Here is a 15,291-nt window from a genome sequence, read left to right on the forward strand (position 1 = left end):
TACATACATATATATTTTAAAAAATACTCTTTTCCATTATAGTTTATCATAGGATATTGAATAAGTTTCTGTATGTTACACAGTAAGACCTTGGGTTTACCCATTCTATACACAATAGCTTACACCTGCTAACCACAACCTCCCACTCCAACCACCTCCCCAGCCACCTTCAACCACCAGACTGTTCTCTATGTCAGAAGTAACCAGTTCTACCGGAGGGAGAGCGGGCTGGAAGTGAGGTGGCAGTGAATTGCTGTGTGGTGTTGTGTGTGTGGGGGTGGGGGGTGCGCGTGTAGGCCGAGTGTGTGAGTGGATGCGTGAATGTCTGAGTGGGTGCGTGAATGTGTGAGTGCGTGCGCCCGCCCCTGCACCCCTCCCCCGGCCTACACGTTGATCTTATTTGATCGGGTTGGGACTCCAGCCCCGCCGGGCCGACTCGAAATGAAAAGCTTCCCTCCTGCGAAGCCCTTCCTCGGGGCGCTGTGCAGCGAGGCCCCTTGGGCGGTGGCAACGCCGTGGCCCCGGAGGTTCCGGAGCCGGTCCTGTGGGGCCCGGCGCTCAGAAGTGATGAATTGATCAGATAGACGAGGCCGGGCTTGTCCCGCGCCATTGATTATCGAGGCGATTCTGATCTGAGCCAAAAAAAAAAAAAAAAAAAAAGAAGTAACCAGTTTAATTGTTTCTCAGCTCCCATTTCTACTTTCAAGGTACCGTCAGTAAATAAAAGGACACCCCCTGCAGCTCATTAGTAGGCATTGCAACCTAACATGCTTTTAATTTTTAAGGTTTATTTCGTATATACTGTATATTTGAGAAAGGAAATAACAGAAGTAAAATAATGCTAGAACAAACTCAAATTTTATGCCAGGTTAAGCATATTCTCTCAAACATGTATAAGTAAATTTACAGTTTCCTCAAATATCTATCGCAAATAGAACTACCTTATGACCCAGCAATCCCACTGCTGGGCATACACACCGAGGAAACCAGAATTGAAAGAGACACATGTACCCCAATGTTCATCGCAGCACTGTTTATAATAGCCAGGACATGGAAGCAACCTAGATATCCATCAGTAGATGAATGGGTAAGAAAGCTGTGGTACATATACACAATGGAGTATTACTCAGCCATTAAAAAGAATACATTTGAATCAGTTCTGATGAGATGGATGAAACTGGAGCCGATTATACAGAGTGAAGTAAGCCAGAAAGAAAAACACCAATACAGTATACTAACACATATATATGGAATTTAGGAAGATGGCAATGACGACCCTGTATGCAAGACAGGAAAAAAGACACAGATGTGTATAACGGACTTTTGGACTCAGAGGGAGAGGGAGAGGGTGGGATGATTTGGGAGAATGGCATTCTAACATGTATACTATCGTGTAAGAATTAAATCACCAGTCTATGTCTGACGCAGGATACAGCATGCTTGGGGCTGGTGCATGGGGATGACCCAGAGAGATGTTATGGGGAGGGAGGTGGGAGGGGGGTTCATGTTTGGGAATGCATGTAAGAATTAAAGATTTTAAAATTAAAAAAATAAAAATTGAAAAAAAAATGTATGTCAAAAAAATAAAAAATAAAAAAATAAAATAAAATAGATAATCAAAAAGGACCTACTGTATAGCACAGGGAACTATACTCAATATCTTATAATAATCTATAATGGAAAATAATCTGCAAAAGCTTATATATATGTACACATATCCATATGTATAACTGAGTCACTTTGATATACACTTGAAACTAAAATAATATCGTAAATTAGCTACAATAAAAAATCACCCAAAAAAAATCAAATATCTAAAATAAGTATTCTAAATCTCAGGAGTTGGAAATGTTCAGAATAATACTTCTTATTCCAGGGAGTGCTTTATATTTTGCAAGTTGTGAGTCTCAAAGAGACTTGAAACTCCATAGCAGAGTGACAATAACTTTATAGTAACTTTTATAAGAGCCAATGTTGGCCTTAAAACTCTAGCCAAAATCTATGTAGAAGCAGAATTCTAAAATGATCCCTGTAATGGGCTGAATTATATTCCTCCCAAATTTATATGTTGAAGTTCTAACACCTAGTACCTTAGAATGACTGTATTTAGAGACAGGGCCTTTAAAAAGATAATTACAGTAAAATGTGATACAGGTCAGCCCTAATCCAATGTGACCAGTATCCTTATAAGAAGAGCATATTAGGACATAGACATGCACAGAGGGAAGACCACGTGTGGAGACAGGGAGGAGAGATGGCCACCTTTAAGCAAAGCAGAAAAAGCTCAGAAGGAAACCAACCCTGCTGATGGCTTGATCTCAGAATTCTAGCTTCTAGAAATGACAAGTAAATTTTCTGTTCCTTAAGCCACATAAACTGTGAGGCTTTATTATGGCAGACCTAGCAATCCCATACAGCTCCCAAAGTTCTCACCTACCTATGTACACACCCTGTATAAGCTGCTATGGAAGTCAGCTGTTGTGTTGCGGCTAGAGGATGAGACTAGCCTTTCAGAGCCAAGAGCAACCACTACTGACAGCCAGCAAGATAACAGGGACCCCAATCTTAAAACTGAAAGGAACTGAACTCTGCCAGCAGCTTGCAAGAGGCTCTGAATAGACAGTGCGCTCTGATAGAGTCTAGTCTATCAGATGAGAATGCGGCCCAGCTGACACCTTCGTTTCAGTCTTTTGAGGTTCTAAGCAGAGAACCATCTGTGACAGGCCCAAACTGACGATATGTGAGATGATAACTGAGCAGTCTTACAGACTGTTAAAGTTTGTGGTACTGATTTACAGCACAGAAAACTAACACAGTATGATCACCCAAGAGTTGGGTGATCACTGCGGGTGATACAAGATCACTTACTTTATAACACCTCAAAGAAAATATAGTGCCCAGGAGGATGTCTCTTTCTCCCATCGTGTCCTAATAAGTCCCTGAAAAGTGAAAGTGGAAGTCACTCAGTTGTGTCCGACTCTTTGTGACCCCATGAACTATACAGTCCATGGAATTCTCCAGGCCAGAATACTGGAGCGGGTAGCCTTTCCCTTCTCCAGGGGATCGTCCCAACCCAGGGATTGAGCCCAGGTCTCCCACATTGCAGGGAGATTCTTTACCAGCTGAGCCACAAGGGAAGCCCTAAGTCCCTAGAATTTGCCCTAGAGGGCATATAGGACTTACCTTGCACAACAAGAAGACCAAACTCCTCTTGCTCTGGGCCCATTGGTCAGGACACCATCTTTCCCCCTGGTCTTGGCTCCCTCCTAGGATTTGGAATCTAAAGCAGGTAATATGTATAGATGTGGAATTTAATTTCCCTCCCTTTGAGTGTGGGCTAGACTTACTGACTCTCTTCTAACAAATAGAATAGAGAAGAAGTGACTATGTATGACTCAGAGACTCCATCATAAAGGGCACCATAGCTACCTACATGTTCTTCCTCTCAGATCACTTGCTTAGGGGGAAGTCATCCACCCTGTTGAGCAGTCCTGTGGAGAGGCCATGGAGTGAAAAACAGGCCTCAAGTCAACAGCAATATGAAGGAGCTGTCTTAGAAGTGGATCCTCAGGCCCCAGTTAAGCTTTCCGATGACTGCACCCCTTGCCAGCATCTTGACTGCAACCTCACGAAAGATCCTGGGCCAGAAACACCCAACTAAGCTGCTCTCAAATTCATGACCCACAGCAGCTGTCCCATCACATGTCTATTTTAAGGAACTGAATCTGGAGTAACTCGTTACTCCAGTAGATAACTAACATAATAGGCTAGATTAAATCTCTTACATGAAAAAGAAACACAGAAGGAAAGATCCAGGAATCAGGAGGAGTTAAGAGGAGAAAGAAGTAGAAAGAGGATGTAGTGAGGAGAATTTCAAAGGTGTTCATTCTTTTGGAAAGACAGGATGAGATTAAAGCAACTGATATAGAAAGTGGAACTCTGGGGACAAAAAGATGTTAAAAGGTATATTTTAGAAAACTTTTTGCCTGGCTATGTGGTATAAATCTCTCTCCTGTATTCCAGGAAAACTGTAAATAAAGATCTATATATTTTTAAATAATAATGTTAACACTGCCCAGTGATTTAATGTGTCCCCAGGCTCATGAACAACTTAAGTCTACCCTAGTCATTTTCTCCTGCATCCTCAACTCCCCAACTTTTCTTATAACTCAGGTGGCCACAGTCAATGCTCTGGCCAATGAGACAAAGGAGTAAGAGTGCTGGGAGTTTCTGGGAAATACTTTGATTCCTGCTGCGGAGAGAAACACAATTTGCTAGCACTGCCCCTGACTTCCTGTCTTAAGTATCATGAAAGATTGTGTGAAGCCCACATTTGTGCCAAGAAGAAGACAACCCTAGAGATGGAAAGGTATCCAGCAGAGGGTGGCTGAGCATCAGAACAGAAAGCGACAGGAATCCTGGAGCTACATCCAACCTGGATTGCCTCCTGCTCACCTTCTCCTTAGAAGAGAATAGTAACATTCTTTATTGCTTAAGCCAGACATTGTGTCTGACTCTTTGCAACCTCATGGACTGTGTCCATGGAATTCTCCAGGCCAGAATATCAAAGTGGTTAGACTTTCCCTTCTCCAGGGGATCTTCCCAACCCAGGGATCGAACCCTGGTCTCCTGCACTGCAGGCAGATTCTTTACCAACTGAGCTATCAGGGAAGTCCCCCAGCCAGACAAGCTATGATTAGTATGGTTTTCTATTATATGTGGTAAAACCATTCCTGATACTGAGATGAATATTTGCTTATAGGTGGTGCCACCCTCAAGCAGGTCAACATCATATGTGTTCGCATGAGACCAACTGAGTTCAAAATCACCTCCCACAGTAGTGAGGAGTCCTCCAGTTAGGAAGGTACCTCAGCACCTCAGTGTTCTATCCACAAGATGGATATAACTATACTTTCATCACACAACTGTCAGGGTCAATAGTTGAGTACACATATTACTTAAAAGACTGCGTAGCCCATATTATATCAGTTCAGTTCAGTTCAGTTCATTTCAGTCCCTCAGTCGTGTCTGACTCTTTGCGACCCCATGAACCACAGCATGCCAGGCCTCCCTGTCCATCACCAATTCCCGGAGTCCACCCAAACCCATGTCCATTGAGTCGGTGATGCCATCCAACTGTCTCATCCTGTTGTCTCCTTCTCCTCCTGCCCTCAATCTTTCCCAGCATCAGGGTCTTTTCAAATGAGTCAGCTTTTCACATCAGGTGGCCAAAGTATTGGAGTTTCAGCTTCAGCATCAGTCCTTCCAATGAACACCTAGGACTGATCTCCTTTAGGATGGACTGGTTGGTTCTTCTTGCAGTCCAAGGGACTCGCAAGAGTCTTCTCCAACACCACAGTTCAAAAGCACCAATTCTTCTGCACTCAGCTTTCTTTACAGTCCAACTCTCACATCCATACAAGACTACTGGAAAAACCATAGCTTTGACTAGACGGACCTTTGTTGGCAAAATAATGTCTCTGCTTTTGAATATGCTATCTAGGTTGGTCATAACTTTCCTTCCAAGGAGTAAGCGTCTTTTAATTTCATGGCTGCAATCACCATCTGCAGTGATTTTGAAGCCCAGAAAAATAAAGTCAGCCACTGTTTCCACTGTTTCCCCATCTATTTGCCATGAAGTGATGGGCCCAGATGCCATGATCTTACTTTTTTGAATGTTGAGCTTTAAGCCAACTTTTTCACTCTCCTCTTTCACTTTCATCAAGAGGCTCTTTAGTTCTTCTTCACTTTCTGCCATAAGGGTGGTGTCATCTGCATATCTGAGGTTATTGATATTTCTCCTGGCAATCTTGATTCCAGCTTGTGCTTCTTCCAGCCTGGCATTTCTCATGACATACTCTGCATATAAGTTAAATAAGCAGGGTGACAATATACAGCCTTGACGTACTCCTTTTCCTATTTGGAACCAGTCGGTTGTTCCATGTCCAGTTCTACCTGTTGCTTCCTGACCTGCATACAGATTTCTCAAGAAGCAGGTCAGGTGGTCTGGTATTCCCATCTCTTTCAGAATTTTCCACAGTTTATTGTGATCCACACAGTCAAAGGCTTTGGCATAGTCAATAAAGCAGAAATAGATGGTTTTCTGGAACTCTTTTGCTTTTTCTATGATCCAGAAGATGTTGGCAATTTGATCTCTGGTTCCTCTGCCTTTTCTAAAACCAGCTTGAACATCTGGAAGTTCATGGTTCAGGTATTGCTGAAGCCTGGCTTGGAGAATTTTAAGTATCACTTTACTAGCATGTGAGATGAGTGCAATTGTGGGATAGTTTGAACATTCTTTGGCATTGCCTTTCTGATCACACAGATCACAGCCTTGTCTAACTCAATGAAACTAAGCCATGTCATGTGGGGCTATCCAAGATGGTCAGGTCATGGTGGAGAGGTCTGACAGAATGTGGTCCACTGGAGAAGGGAATGGCAAACCACCTCAGTATTCTTGCCTTGAGAACCCCATGAACAGCATGAAAAGGCAAAATGATAGGACACTGAAAGATGAATTCCCCAGGTCGGTAGGTGCCCAATATGATACTGGAGATCAGTGGAGAAATAATTCCAGAAAGAATGAAGGGATGTAGCCAAAGCGAAAACAACACCCAGTTGTGGATGGGACTGGTGATAGAAGCAAGGTCTGATGCTGTAAAGAACAATATTGCATAGGAACCTGGAATGTTAGGTCCATGAATCAAAGCAAATTGGAAGTAGTCAAACAGGAGATGGCAAGAGTGAACATTGAATCAGCGAACTAAGATGGACTGGAATGGGTAAATTTAACTCAGATGACCATATTATATAATACGTATAAATTCTCATTATGTTGAGAGTTTAAAAAGCAAAAACTTAGTATTCAAAATCTTGAAAACCAAGAGAATTCTCACAAAATTTAAAGCTTATCAACTATCAAATTAGGGTCTACAGATAATCTGCTGCTGTAATTAGTAGATCTTGCAGAGATGCAGAGTGAATTTGGTTCTTAACTCTTCATTCAGTGAAAGAAATTTCCAACAAATACAAAAGCAAAGAGATTCATATACTGACTCTCCATCTACCCCTTATTTACCCAATGTAAGCAGCTATTGGGGCTTCCCAGGTGGCTCAGTCAGTAAAGAATCTGGCTACCAATGTAGGAGACACAGGTTTGATCCCTGGGTGGGGAAAATCCCCTGGAGAAGGCAATTCCAACCCACTCCAGTATCTTGCCTAGAGAATTCCATGGACAGAGGAGCCTGGTGGGCTATATAGTTCATAGGGTCACAAACAATCAGACGCAAGTGAGTGACACCATACAACAGCTATCAATACATCTCTGGTCTGGTTTAACCTGTCACTCTCCCCATAAATGTTGTTGTTGTTGTTTAGTCGCTAAGTTGTGTTTGACTCTTGTGATCTCATGAACTGTAGCCCTGTGTATATATCTCTAGAACTAACTCTGTGTGTGTGTGTGTGTGTGTGTGTGTGAGTCACTCAGTCACATCTGACTCTTTGTGACCCCATGGACTGTAGCCTGCCAGGCTTCTCTGTACATAGAATTCTTCAGGCAAGACTACTGGAGTGGGTAGCCATTCCCTTCTCATTCCCTTCTGCCAATCCCATCTTCCCAACCCAGGGATCAAACCTGGGTCTCCTTCATTGCAGGCAGATTCTTTACCATCTGAGCCACCCCATTTTTTTCACCTGCAAAAAGGCACAGATTAGCAGTCAGGATCCAATCTCTTGGGTCACTGTGAGAAATAAATAGCAAAACAATGGTGAATAATAGCTGGAATGACTAAACCAGCCAAGCACTTCCCTAAGCACTTTTCCTGCAGTATCTTTAATCCTCAGCATTTGGCACATTCCCAGTGCTCAGCAAATGTTCCCTTCCAGGCCTAGAAGCAGGCTTTACAGCGATAAAGATGACGGAGTGGTGGCCCTGATTAGGAGAGGTCAGTGAGGAAAAGTAGTACCTTATGAGGCAGAGTCCTCCACAAAGCCAGGAGGGGGACAGGGGCTCAAGAAAACCTCAAATTTGCAGCTAAGTCCTGGAGCCTGGAGAGTGAAGAGTGGTGTGAAGAGATGGGAACCGGGTTGAGAGGAAATGAGGAGTCAGGAAGAGAGGAAAGTATCCTGAGGCCTCTCAGCCTCTGGAGTGCGCTCCCGATTCACACAGCACCTCTCAGCAGTTAGCAGTCTGCACAGACTCTTGGGTTCCGAGCTGGTCCAGACTCAAGCTAGGAGGAGATGAGGTCAAGAGTCAAACCTACAGCCATCTCAGAATGATTGTTGTGTTCAGCACAACCACGGCATGCCCTTTGAAAATTATTATTTTATTTATTTTTGGTTGCTCTGGGTCTTCGTTGCTGTCTGAGGGCTTTCTCTAGTTGCATGAGCAGAGGTTGCTTGCTAGTTGCAGTACGCAGGCTTCTCATTACATTGGCTTCCCTTGTTGTGGAGCTTGGACTTGAGGGCTTGCGGGCTTCGGACTCTAGAGCATCCGCTCGATAGTTGTGGTCTGTGTGCTTAGTTGCCCTGCGGCATGTGGGATCTTCCCAGAGCAGGGATCGAACCTGTGTCTCCTGCATTGGCAGGAGGATTCTTACACACTGCACCACCAGAGAAGTCCCATCATGCCCTTTGCAAATGATCTGAATGAGAGTTATTTTTTACAAGACTGGCTCATGAGAATGGGGGATACCAGGGAGGGTGGGAGGCTGACCTGAGCTTGGCCCTAGAAAGACCACCACCCACGTTATCCGGGAAGGGAGTTCCCATCACCCACTAAGCTTCTGAGGTTCCCATTGCTGTTTGACGGGCCTGCAGAGAATATCTGGTCTGCAAATCAGGGCTGGCTGGGATGGACCCATCAGCTGACTACCCCAGCAGTCCTGACCACCCCACCTGACCTTGAGAGCCCAACCATTTCCCAGGAAAGGCTCCAGTCATCAATAAGCTGGGAACGGAGTCTAAGAGTTAAAAAAGGATGAATCCAAAATCAATGTTTATTAGAGAGGAAGGTCTTCCCATGTTTCTGTTTCTGTCTTCAGAGGGCTTTGTGTCTAAACCGGGCTTGAAACTTGGTCTCACAATACTTCTCAAAGGGGGAAATCTGTGAACCCAAAAGAACCAAGTGGAGAATTAATTTAACACGCATAGTCTCAGGCCTTGCTACCAAAATTCTAATTCAGATGCTCCAGGGGTGAGGAATCAAGAATTAGCTTTTCAAAAATAAGTCCCCAGGTGATTCTCCTTTGGGTGCTTTTGGACATTTCTCCAAAACTGAAGACCATTGCGTCAGATAAGAACCTGGTGTCTTGGAAAAAATACAAATTTCATGGATATCCTGAATGTTCAGTCTGCAGGGGCAGAGTTAGAGGGAGAAAGTGAGAAAGGAAACCCAGCCATCTGCATTTTAAAGAAGCTTCCCAGTTGAAGGTTTACTGGCAGATTTTAAGAACCACCTGCCCAGGGAATAACAAAATGTTCTCTTAGAGGCGCCACGGGCTGGAAAACCTATTTCTGCTGAATCTTCTTAAGCTACTTTGGGTGTATTTTCATAAAACCACAGCCCCAAGGCTCAAATAATGAATGAGAAAAAGACATGGTACTGAGAATAAAAATTAAGTAAACCAACAGTGAAAGTGTTAGTTGCTCAATCACGTCCAGCTCTTTGTAACACCATGAAGTGTAACCCACCAGGCTTCTCTGCCCATGGAATTCTCCAGGCAAGAATACTGGAGTGAGTAGCCATTCCTTTCTCCAGGGGATCTTCCCAACCCAGGGATCCAACCCAGTCTTCTGCAAGGCAGGCAGCTTCTTTACCATCTGAGCCACCAGGGAAGCCCCAAACCAAGAATGGTTCCACATTAAAGATTTTTTTTGTCCAGTTTCTCCAGCAGGAACACCACACTGTATTTGCCCTCTTATTCATCATACTTTGCCTGCAGAAGTTTTCTTATATCAAGATGCTCAATAAATACCCATTGACTTGAATGTACTTCCCTTTGGAGAGCAATACTTTCAACAAGGGTTGGGTTGGCCAAAAAATTCATTGGAGTTTTTCACACCAGTGTATGGAAAAACCCGAACAAGCTTTTTGGCTAACATAATACTATATTATTTAGTGCTGGTGTTTGGATGAGTTTGCACGTGTACATGGGCAAGGGGCAGAAGAGGTGGTGGTGAACAAAAGTGGTTTGATAAAGAAAGGGAGATAAAACTCAACGGGTTGCTAAGTAGACTTAAGTTGTAGTTAGGGAGAACATAAATACAAGTTCTAATTTTGGCTTACTTCCTCTCTTGCCCTGGGATCTTAAGCAAGCTACTTTCATTTCGCTATTTCAATCGTGACTTTTTTCTTTTTTTAAAGGAATATTCCTGTGGAATTATTTTAAGAAGTAAGAAAGAAGAGATTGGAAAGCACCTTTTCCTCCTAGCCAAAATTATGCAGAAGAGAATTGGAACAGTTCAATGTCAGAAATAGTTTCTTCCTTCTTTTTTTAAATTTTTTATTCTTCTAAAAAATTTTTAGGCCACACCATGCAGCATACACGATCTTAGCTCCCCTACAAGGGATCAAACCTGCACTGGGAGGGCAGAGTCTTAACCACTGAACCACTAGAGAAGTGTTTGTTTTCTTTTCTTTCCATAAGCTAAAAATAATTCATTTAGTAAATATCTACTGAGGATTTATTATAGAAGGTATGGTGACTTCTATGGGCTTCCCATGTAGTGCTAGTGCTAAAGAACCCACCTGCCAATGGAGAAGACATAGAGACATGGGTTCAATCCCTGGTTCAGGAAGATCCCCTAGAGGAGGACATGGCAACCCACTCTAGTTTTCTTGCCTGGAGAATCCCATGGACAGAGGAGCCTGGAGGGCTACAGTCCATGGAATCACAGAGAGTCGGATATGAGATAAGTGATCCATGCAAAAAAATAGAGGAAAACAATAGAGTGGGAAAGACTAGAGATCTCTTCAAGAAAATTAGAGATTCCAAGGGAATATTTCATGCAAAGAAGGGCTTGATAAAGGACAGAAATGGTATGGACCTAACAGAAGCAGAAAATATTAAGAGATGGCAAGTATATACAGAAGAACTATACAATATGACCCAGATAACCATGATAGTGTGATCACTCACCTAGAGCCAGACATCCTGGAGTTTGAGGTCTAGTGGGCCTTAGGAAGCATCCCTATGAACAAAGCTAGTGGAGGTGATGGAATTCCAGTTGAGCTATTTCAAATCCTAAAAGATGATGCTGTGAAAGTGATGCACTCAATATGCCAGCAAATTTGGAAAACTCAGCAGTGGCCACAGGACTAGAAAATGTTAGTTTTCATTCCAATCCCAAAGAAAAGCAATGCCAAAGATTGTCCAAACTACCACACAATTGCATTCATCTCCACATGCTAGCAAAGTAATGCTCAAAATTCTCCAAGCAAGACTTCAACAGTACGTGAACTAAGAACTTCCAGGTATTCAAGCTGGATTTAGAAAAGGCAGAGAAACCAGAGATCAAATTGCCAACATCTGTTGGATAATAAAAAAAGCAAGAGAATTCCAGAAAAACATCTACTTCTGCTTCACTGACTATGCTAAAGCCTTTGACTATGTGGATCACAACAAACTGTGGAAAATTCTTCAAGAGATGGGAATACCAGACCACCTTACCTGCCTCCTGAGAAATCTGTATGCAGGTCAAGAAGCAACAATTAGAACCAGACATGGTACAACAAACTGTTTCCAAATTGGGAAAAGAGGATGTCAAGGCTGTATATTGTCACCCTACTTGTTTAAATCATATGCAGTGTACATCATGTGAAATGCCAGGCTGGAAGAAGCACAAGCTGGAATCAAGACTGCAGAGAGAAATACCTCAGATATGCAGATGACACCACCCTTATGGCAGAAAGTGAAGAAGAACTAAAGAGCCTTTTGATGAAAGCGAAAGAGGAGAGCGAAAAAGTTGGCTTAAAACTCAACATTCAAAAAATGAAGATCGTGGCATCTGGTCCCATCATTTCATGGCAAATAGATGGGGAAACAATGACAGACTTTATTTTCTTGGGTTCCAAAATCACTGAGGACAGTGACTACAGCCATGAAATTAAAAGATGCTTTCTCCATGGAAGAGAAGCTATGGCCAACCTAGACAGCATATTAAAATACAGAGACATTAGTTTGTCAGCAAAGGTCCACCTAGTCAGAGCTATGGTTTATCTAGTAGTCATGTATGGATGGGAGAGTTGGACCATAAAGAAGGCTGATGCTTTTGAACTATGGTGTTGGAGAAGACTCTTGAAAGTCCCTTGGACTGCAAGGAGATCAAACCAGTCAATCCTAAAGGAAATCAGTGCTGAATATTCATTGGAAGGACTGATGCTGAAGCTGAAGCTCCAGTACTTTGGCCACCTGATTGGAAGAGTCGACTCATGAGAAAAGACCCAGATGCTGGGAAAGATTGAAGGCTGGAGGAGAAGGGAATAACAGAGGATGAGATGGTTGGATGGCATCACCAACTCAATGGACGTGAGTTTGAGCAAGCTCTGGGAGTTAGTGATGGACAGGGAAGCCTGGCGCGCTGCAGTCCATTGGGTCACAAAGAGTCAGACACGACAGAGCAACTGAATTGAACTGCTGAGTTTTTATATGGTGTTTAATAGCAGCAGCTATTAAGAATCACTTTAAAATTTAATCTTTTATCAGATTTAGATTTATGAGGTGTCAGAATGCTCATCTGTTCAAATATTTACTAATGTTTACTGTATGCCACATGAAAGAACAGTGGAACATCCTACTGGTCTCTGCATGAATCAAACACACACTCTCTCTACCAGTTCTTGGTTACAACAGCTCAGATCCTCTTCCCACCTCCACCAGATTCCCCATAATGTACATGCAGGCATGCATGCTCAGTAGCATCTGACTCTTTTTGACCCCGTGGACTATAGTCTGCCAGGCTCCTCCATCCATGAGCTTTCCCAGGCAAGAATACTGGAGTGGGTTGCCATTTTCTCCTCCAGGGGATCTTCCCAACCTGGGGATCAAACCCCCATCTCCTGCATCTCCTGCATTGGCAGGCAGATTCTTTACCTACTGAGCCACCTGGGAAGCCCTACAAGGTACACCAATAAATAAAACCTGATGATAAGACAGAGAGAAAGAGGCCCTGAGTCACATGATAAAGTCACAAGCTCTGAAATTTTATAGCCTTAGTCCAGAAGGACTGGTCATAATCCCTTTAGTTGTAATTTGGTTAAAAATAGCAGAACTTCCAAGGAACTAGATTAAATGGAAAGAGCATGTCAATACTGGCTTATCTCATGAGACCCCAGGGTAGGAATGCAGCCAGCCCTCGGGCAGGGACTGAAATCAAGCAGTGGAAAGTCAGGAGCACTGCACTGTATCTCATTTCTGCTTCTCTCTGCATTTGCACTCTTTCCTGCAAGCTGATTTTTCTAGTCTCCAAAGCACAAGATGGAATGCAGCTGCCTCTCTTGAAGTTTGAAGTTGAAGTTGGAAGCAAATGGAGGCTGTCTTTCTTTCAGTTCTAATACCAAATACAGAGAGAATCTGACGGGTTTAACTTAGATTCAGTGCCCTTTCCTTGGACCGATTAGGCTCGGTGGTGATGGAAGTAGGTGAGGGGAGCTTCAGCACAAACCTGCAGCCAGGGCCCCATCTCAGTGAACAGCAGAGCACCCAGTACCAACATTCTCACCTTAGTGATAGGGGATACAAGGTTAATCTGATGCCAGTCAAGGGCACAGAGATAAATGACTTCCTAGGAAGACTTCAAAAATCAAGCCGACTCTTCAACATTCTATAGACAGTGACAGAAACAGCAAAAGCCAGTTCAAAGTCAGAGCCTAAAAATACAAGCATCGAAAGAACTGTAGTAAAGTCAGGATCAACATAGCAAAGTATGTCCAGGAGTGCAGTAGACCTGGATGACCTTCCAAAACTGTTTCTCCTTCTTCATTGCTGTTACAGCTCCGGTTCTGTTCAGGCGTCTACCCTCCTCCACTTGGTCATGTGCTTGTGTGGATACTGCTGCTATTTAGTCACTAAGTCATGTCCGACTCTTTTGCAACCCCAGGGACAGTAGCCCACCAGGCTCCTCTGTCCATGGGATTTCCCAGGCAAGAATACTCGAGTGAGTTGCCATTTCCTTTCTCCAGGGCATCTTCTGACCTAGGAATGGAACCCATGTCTCCTTCTTGGCAGGCTGATTCTTTACCACTGAGCCACCTGGGAAGCCTCTGCATGGATCCTGGCTACTCCCTAATCCTGAGGATGAAAGTGAAGAAGTCGCTCAGTCATGTCCAACTCTTTGTGACCCCATGGACTGTAAACCTACCAGGCTCCTCTGTCCATGGGATTTTCCAGGCAAGAGTACTGGAGTGGGTTGCCATTTCCTTCTCCAGGGGATCTTCTGACCCAGGGATTGAACCCCTGATCTCCCATATTGCAAGCAGACACTTTACCATCTGAGCCACCAGGGAAGCCACCAATCCAGGTAATACCATTCCCTTTAACTGATAGATTTGGGCTTGAGTAGGTGATGCATTCTCACCAATGAAACATGAAATAAAATGGACTAGGAGTTTCTGGAAAAGGTTTCGTCACTCCTAGAAAAAATACATTATGAAGAGATTATCTTATTCTCCATTACATCTTTGGGAGTCTGGACTTTTGATACACTGAGAATTGCTGCAGCCATTTCATAACCCTGAGAGTAAATAATGCAAGGAAAATAGAAAAAAGGGAAAAGCTAGAAAGTGGAAAGATTAACAATAATGCCACTTATCACTGAATTAACTATCCTGGGAGCCACCCTACTTCGGACTTCTTATATCAGATAAATTTTCTTATTTTTTAAGCCACCTGGAGTTGATTTTCATTCTCTTGCTGCTGAAGGCATCCTAACTGAAGCAGAGGATATGGTGAGAATTAAGGCTTCAAAGGCAAGTAAATTGATCTTACATTCAGAATCAAGAGTCAGAATGGAATCAGACTTCTCAGCAACAACCCTGAAAGCCAGATGATTAGATTGTGAAGGAAAATATTTTTCAGTACAAAATTTTCTGCTCAGCCAAATTATCATTCAAGTATGAAAGCAGAATGAGAATATTTTAGTACACACAAGTTCTCAAAAAATATACATACACTGAATTCTCTCTAGGAAACTAGAAAGAATGTGCTTTTCCAAAATGAGGGAGTAAACCAGAAAAGAACATAACATGGGATCCAGTAGATAAGACCACTGTCTTGAGAAGTGAAGAGAGAACCC

The 15,291-nt window shown here is 43.2% G+C and overlaps 1 non-coding gene across 1 annotated transcript; it reads left to right on the forward strand.

The window, feature by feature from the left end:
* Positions 1-207: 207 nt before the first annotated feature.
* LOC138443036 (small Cajal body-specific RNA 2) lies at positions 208-636 on the forward strand. The gene has a single exon (XR_011257965.1). It is a non-coding gene; the product is annotated as a small Cajal body-specific RNA 2 (non-coding RNA).
* Positions 637-15,291: the final 14,655 nt, after the last annotated feature.

The sequence above is a fragment of the Ovis canadensis genome, chromosome 6, assembly GCF_042477335.2.
Source record: "Ovis canadensis isolate MfBH-ARS-UI-01 breed Bighorn chromosome 6, ARS-UI_OviCan_v2, whole genome shotgun sequence".
NCBI lineage: Eukaryota > Metazoa > Chordata > Mammalia > Artiodactyla > Bovidae > Ovis > Ovis canadensis.